Raw genomic sequence first — 7,500 nt, 5'->3', positions numbered from 1 at the left:
AATTTATTTCACATAAATTTTAGCATCAAAATCAACTGAGGTCCATATGATGCTCCCGCCCCAAAAAGTCATGCGGACCCCAGTTGAGAACCAGTGACCAAGATGTCCAAACCAAATATTGCTATCGTGTTGATAACAATACATTGCCAAAAGTGTTCTTTGACTAAATTTTTTGACTGCGGAATGCTCTCTTCCGGTAGGTGTTTGAGTCAGGCTGGTCACTCCCTCATCAAATCTGTATTCGCTAATTTTACCGCTTTTGCAACTCAGGTGAATTGTGTGGATATAAATCTATCTTCTCTGCTGTTTTAGAAGTTTGTATATCTTTTGTCCTTTTTCTTTTTCTTTTTTGCAAACGAATCTCCCTTTCAATATATATGCTTATCTACAAATGTATTATTATTATTATTATTATTATTATTCAGGTCACTGCCTGTTATCGAACTCGGAATCTTGGGGTTAATAACCCGCGCTCTTAACCACTACACCAAATTGTTTCCAAATTTTCAGCAAATACAAGAAGAACAAATTACTTTTGTCCAACTGGAGGACACCACCAACTCCGGATTGAGCAGCAGTCGCGCAGACTTTGGACCCCAACTAGACTAATTACATTACTACGATCAAAGGAGATGTACGTTTCTTTCTTTCTCTTTTTTTCTGTTTTTATTTACCCTTTGTCTTCTCATCCTACCTTTTGCATCAACCTTCTCGTTTTTTTTTTTCTTGTGGCTCCTCATGTACCAGCGTCCTCGTTTTCAAAAAGGGCTAACCATGTGCTCTAAACATAAAGGTTGCTTGGAGACACAGGGCAAATTCATTAACAAAGCCTGGAGCTATAGTACGAGACATTTACCCAAAGTGCTGCGCATTTCGGACTAAACCCGAAACGATGTGGTTGCGAAGCGAGCTTCTTTACCATACAGCCTTGGCTACGCCTCTCGACACCGCTATCTTATTAGCATTCCATTTTATCGATCCCGGGTATTAGATATCTTAAATGAAATAATTTCCAAATTCCGAGACCATTTCTAAATTCTTAACCTCATCCTTCACCATCACCCTTACTCATCACCCTTCTCCACCTGTTCAGTATTAGTGTTATGGTCATCTTCAATCTCCCAGTCTGGGTTGTCTTAAAATGCGATGGAGAATTGAGTGGGAAGGGAGAGACTGACATGAGGAGAAAAATTACAAGAACAACCAAGAAAAAGTAAACTGCAAACGCCATGCAAACACAAGAGTGTAAGTTATTCGGTGAGACTGTTGGGCAGCCGTTAATCTTTTATCCGATCATTCTATTAATCCGCTATCTGTAACACATAGATAATCGAGTTAATATCTCCAATAATCCTTTTGAGTGTTTTTATATATAGGCTAAAACAAACTCATGTATGCGTATGTGTATGTGTGTATATGTATTTGTGTGTGTGCATGTATATATATATATATATATATATATATATATATATATATATATATATATATATATATATATATATATACATACACACAAGCACAAAGAGAGAGAACGACTGAGAAGTCGGTGAATGAGTGCATGTATATGTATATTTGCGTGTACGTACGTAAGTATTCATCTGTGAATGGATGTATGCATGCATGTTTATGTATGTATAGATTGATTAAGTATGTTTAGATGCATGTACTGTAAGTGAGGTTAGGTGTTAATGTTTTCAATGCTTTTCTTTTATGTGTTATATATTATCAGAATGCAGGCGAGTATTTTGCTGTAGAAGTCATACAACCTTTTGACTAGAAGCTATTCTTCAGAATTTCCTCCAGACAAACACTTTGGACATCCAAAAGGGAAAGCAATTGTTACCTTCCGAACCTAACAGTTTGGGAAAAAGGTTGTCGAAAAGTGATTGGTAATATTCGTTGCCAAAGGTACGTTCTTCGAAATTTGGTTTTTTCATAAAGCTATACGCGGAAAATTTGGTTTCTTTTTATAAAGCTATACGTGGAAAATATTCGTTATAAAGCAACGACAAATAATCAATCAGGATTCTTGGCAAACACCGATAGATCAAGCAAGAGGTAAGCAAGATACCACACTCCAAATATTGTTTTATTCTTTTATCCAGAGTCTGTATCCATGCCGGGGCACTGCCACCAGCGTTAGGGCTTGTTAATCAATTCTCACTTCCCGGTCCTGTTTCTGGAATAGGTTCTGGTGAATTAGGGAGTTCGACAGAGCTGTCCTTCTTTGCGTTTCTTGCCGCGATTTCGGTTTATATGATATATCAGATAAAAATTTGTCTAAATATTCCACATCTACTCCTTATAAATCTGTGAGATCTTTTGGCAAGATATTGAAAAGTTATAAGCCTTTGAACTCTAAACTAAAACAGTATTGGGTCCTTGCTCTGGGCGGAGCGGGTGGAAGCTTTGGTAATATGTAGTGGCGTCCAGTCTGGGAGTTGATATAGTTTTCTGTCCTAAAGATGGATGCTTCTCCTTCCAGGATCTTCCATATCTATATTACTGCATGTCTTTTGCAGTGTTATATACATTTTTCATTTTATTTATTCATTTATTTATTATTATTATTATTATTATTATTATTATTATTATTATTATTATTATTATTATTATTATTATCATTATTATTATTAAGGCGGCGAGCTGGCAAAATCGTTAGCGCGCTGGAAGAAATGTTTCATGGTATTTCGCCCGTCGCTATATTCTGAGTTCAAATTCCGCCGAGGTCTACCTTACTTTTCATCCTTTCGGGGTCGATAGATAAAAAGTATTTGTTGAACACTGCGCTCGATGTAATCGACTAACTCTAACCCTCCCCCAAAATTACTGCTTCGTGGCAAAATTTGAAACGGTTATTATTATTATTATTATTATTGTTGTTGTTATTTTGTTTTTAATTTACAACTCGATCTTCGAAGACAGTGGAGCTGCTACGGCGTTCAAATCCTACCGTCTTCTTTTGGGGTCGATATATATAAAAGAAAAGATCCAGAGTGGTGAGGTAGAATTTCTTGAGCATCCTGCGAAATGTCTTCCTTGTGCTATATATACATTTAATAATAATAATAATAATAATAATAATAATAATAACATGACAACAAAAGAATGAATGAGACCTCGATATTATGTAAAATAGAGGAATTTATCGAGCAGACTTCAGCCCCGGCATCCGAAACTCTGAGTTTTATTATGACAACCAACTAATTGCCACATATTATATATATATATATATATATATATATATATATATATATATATATATATATATATATTAATGCACACACTAGTAGCGAACAGCCGGAATGAGTGCTAAGCGCTCTTTATTTCCTGTTGCTCCAGTCCACTCAGCTGGTAAAAATGAGTAGGACCTGTATTTCAAAGGTCCAGCTTTGTCACATTGTTTCTGACACGCTGAATCTCCCCGAGAACTGTATTAAAGGTATGTGTGTCTGTGGGCTGCTCAGCCCCTTGCAATCTAATTTCACAAGCAAGCTGTTCTATTGATCGGATCAACTGGAACCTTACCCGTCGTAACCGACGGAAAGCTACAACAAAAAAGAAATCTAGAAGTTGCTGTAATGACACTCTCAACAGCAACATTTGTTTCAACACATGAATTCACATAAAGAATCTTGCAAACCAAATACAAAAAGAAAAAGAAAAAATGCTAGATGCTGTAAAACAATATTACAAATATTTATGAATATAGCTGGCTTCCCAACCACATGGTTCTGGGTTCAGTCCCACTTCGTGGCACCTTGGGTAAGTGTCTTCTACTATAGCTTCGGCCCGACCAAAGACTTGTGAGTGGACTTGGTAGATGGAAACTGGAAGAAGCGCGTTGTATACATATATATATATATATATATATTCTTTTACTTGTTTCAGTCATTTGACTGCGGCTATGCTGAAGCATACATATATATATATATATATATATATATATATATATATATATATATACATAGTTGTTTATTTATTGCTGTGTGTTTGTCTTTGTATGTCTGTGTTTGTTCCCCCTTCACCGCTTGTTGCTGTATTTACGTCCCCTTAACATAGCGGTTCGGCAAAAGTGACCGATAGAAAAGTACCAGGACTTACAAAAATAAATAAATAAATAAATAAATAAATGCTGGGGTTGATACATTCTACTAAAAATTCTTGAAGGCGGTGCCACAGCATGGCCGTAGTCTAATGACTGAAACAAACAAAACGAGAAAAAAAGAACAAGAAAAATAAAACAAGCAAAGTAAATACATTAACAAAAGAACCTAAACCGAACGATTATCGTAACAGAAAGAAATGAGACAAAATAAGACAAAGCCAACAGCATATATTTACCGGGTTATGGTAACGAATAACCATAATTGAGTACCCGTAATAGGTTTTCCTAATTTTAAGAATACATTTATTGTTCATCTATTCATGCTACTTTAACTAATACCTTTGATAATTAAAAATAATGATAATTCCATAAAGCTGTCATATTATAATCCTATGATATTTATTAATCATTACACTAATATTTGAAGGCGGCGAACTGGCAGGATCGTTAGCACGCCGGACGAAATGCATAGCGGTATTTCGCCTGTCGCTACGTTCTGAGTTCAAATACCGTCGAGGCCGACTTTGTATATTATCCTTCTGGGGTCGATAAATTATGTACCAGTGAAACACTGGGGTCGATCTAATCGACTGGTCTCCTCCCTAAAAATTTCGAGCCTTATACCTAGAGTAGAAAAGATTATATTTAAGATGGCGAGCTGGCCCAACCGTTGTTAGCACACCGGACGAAATGCTTAGCGGTATTTCACCTGTCGCTACGTTCTGAGTTCAAATTCTGCTGAAGTCGACTTTACCTTTCCTCCTTTCGGGGTCGATAAATTAAGTACCAGTGAAACACTGGGTCGACATAATCGACTGGTCCCCTCCCCTAAAATTTCAGGCCTTGTGCCTATAGTAGAACTTCACAAGTGAATATGTGAAAAGCAAAATAGGAATTTTAAACGAAACGTCTAGAAAACTAGGTTTTAAACAATGAATGGCTATAGGAGTTCATCAGAATAAAATAGAAATAAAGGGCTCGACAGATGAAGAAAAACAAGAATGATTAAAAGCCACTGCCTTTAAGGATTGTTAGTTTCGATTCTGGTAATCGGAGAGAGCTAGGGCTTTAAAGTAGTAAGGGATCCGCTTGTTCTATTACGGTTGTGGAAGGATATCGGAAGAAATATAAGCAAAGGGGGCGGAAGTCAGTGGGTGAAATATAAAAAGGCAGGTTACATAATACTAGTATAATCGTGGCTGTGTAAGAAACTTGCTTCTCAACCATGTAACATTGGGTTCAGCCCCAACTGTACGGCACCTTAAGTATCTTGTTCTATAGCCCTCAGCCGACTAAAGACTGGAGAGTGGATTTCGTAGACGCACACATATATGTGTGTATGTGTGTGTGTGTATGCAAAAACTGTGTTTGTGTGTGATGTATATATATATATATATATATATATATATATATATTTATGTGTATCAGTGCGCATATCTGTGTGTGTGAGTGTGCGTATGCGTGCACATATCTATGTGTGCGTATGTCTGTGAGTGTGTGTACGTGTGTATGTGTGTGTGTGTGTGTTGCGTGTGTGTGTATAAGTGTTTTGTGTGTCTTTATGTCTGTGTCCTCCCACTGCTTGACAACCGACACATTTGGATACTTTGATGTCGCCTCCGCGTCATATACGATTGTTTCCGTGTTGCAGAGACCGTTAAAGACACATGTGGTGTTACCGCCACGTGACCATCCTGCCTCTCTCTCTCTCTCTCTCTCTCTCTCTCTCTCTCTCTCTCTCTCTCTCTCTCATGTGTGGGCCTACCTACTTCTATCTAAAAGAAATTCCTAAGATGGGCCGATTAAAAATTTTACTGAACCTGTTTGACTGAACGGATATTATGTGTAGGGGTTTGGGGAGAAGAAGGGATGGGCAGCTGTGCGAAAGCTGAAGACCATGTTAGTGCGCATATGTGGCTTTGTGTTCGTTAGAGCAGTGGTTCCGAAACGTTTTCGGGCTGCCGCCCTCTTGACACCCAGGCCACATTCCTAGCATCCCCACCCCACCTAACCATCACAAACATAGACTTCTTTCTGAAGCAAATTCAAAGCAACTGCATTTCACAAATAAAACTTAACCTAATGAACCCATTATTTTGTTGTTTTTACATGAATCGCTCCCCCATTATCGCTCCACTTTTCTTCAACGCCCTCTTGGAACGTTCCGCCGCCCCCAACAGGGCACAAGAGCCCACTTTGGGAATCACTTCGTTTGAGTATGTTGGATGATGTGTATGTAGATTTCCGTGATGTGTATGTAGATTTCCAGATGCATGCATCTGTGTATGTATGTATGTATGTATGTAATACCGGCTCCCTTTGTCAGGAGAGAAGACGAAGGAAGCCGGTGTTACAGTTATGTATGTATGTATGTATGTATGTGTGTATGTATGTATGTATGTATGTATGTATGTATTCACGTGTATATGTATGTGTGTACGTACGTATGCATGTATATACGTGTGTATAGTGGTAGAGCCTTACGTATACAATATAGTGAGTTGAAATGGTTCAATTATCTCAGATTATCCTAGAAGACAAACTTCCCCAGTTTTTTGTCTCTTAATTGCCAAGATAATCTCAATTAATTGAAGATAATTGAACTCACTATATTGAACGCACACATATGCACTAAGAAATTCGTAAAAGCACACAAGAAAACACGCATATATATATATATATATATATATACGTGCATGAATCACAACATATATTAAATATATTTATATACATACATAGATATTTTTATAAGGACATGTAAGCAAGTGTGTATGTATGTGTATATATACATACAGATACTTCCCCTCCGGAATTTCCGGTCATGTGATTTCCATTGAGCATTCAACTGAATTTCCTGTTTCCTGCGCGTCGAATTAGTCTGTAAATGATTCAATAATCTGCAGAGATGCTTACCTTGCACATACGCACACACGCACGCACGCACACACACATATTTATATATATATATATATATATATATATATATATATATATATAGAACACCTAACAGGTTATCTAACCTCGTCTGGCTTCTTCCTTTTCCATAATTAATTAAGGAAACGAAACTTACAACACGCCAAACATAAACCAGCAAAAGAAGGACCACCACTACCCCACCATAGGAATATCACTCATTGTCTAAAATCTTATTTACATATGAAATACATGCATTGTCTGGAAACTAATATTTTAATCATCAACTTGCAGATCCCCGTATCTAATATTTGATGTAAGGCTTCGTTCGATTTTAATCGAGATGTACTTGAAAATATTGTTATGTTTCGGGATGTTATTTGTTGTATAGTCATCTATGTATTTTTGTCGTTGGACTTCGGCCGTATTGGTCACCCCACTGACAGGCTTTTGTCGATCTTATCAACCCCAGTAATTAT

General features: G+C 37.1%; 1 protein-coding gene across 2 annotated transcripts in view; it reads left to right on the top strand.

The window, feature by feature from the left end:
- The first annotated feature begins 1,603 nt into the window (after positions 1-1,603).
- The window catches only part of LOC106868767 (uncharacterized), a 57,608-nt gene continuing 51,711 nt past the window's right edge, over positions 1,604-7,500 (top strand). The window contains exon 1 of one of the 2 annotated variants that reach the window (XM_014914195.3): positions 1,604-1,908. The gene's annotated coding sequence lies outside the window, so the exon portion shown is untranslated. Of the gene's footprint in view, positions 2,059-7,500 lie in introns of both variants that reach the window. The other variant, XM_014914188.3, reaches the window with a different exon arrangement.

The sequence above is a fragment of the Octopus bimaculoides genome, chromosome 23 (genome assembly GCF_046866305.1).
Source record: "Octopus bimaculoides isolate indiv1 chromosome 23, ASM4686630v1, whole genome shotgun sequence".
In the NCBI taxonomy this organism is placed as follows: domain Eukaryota; kingdom Metazoa; phylum Mollusca; class Cephalopoda; order Octopoda; family Octopodidae; genus Octopus; species Octopus bimaculoides.
This window is presented reverse-complemented; position numbering and strand designations above follow the sequence as displayed.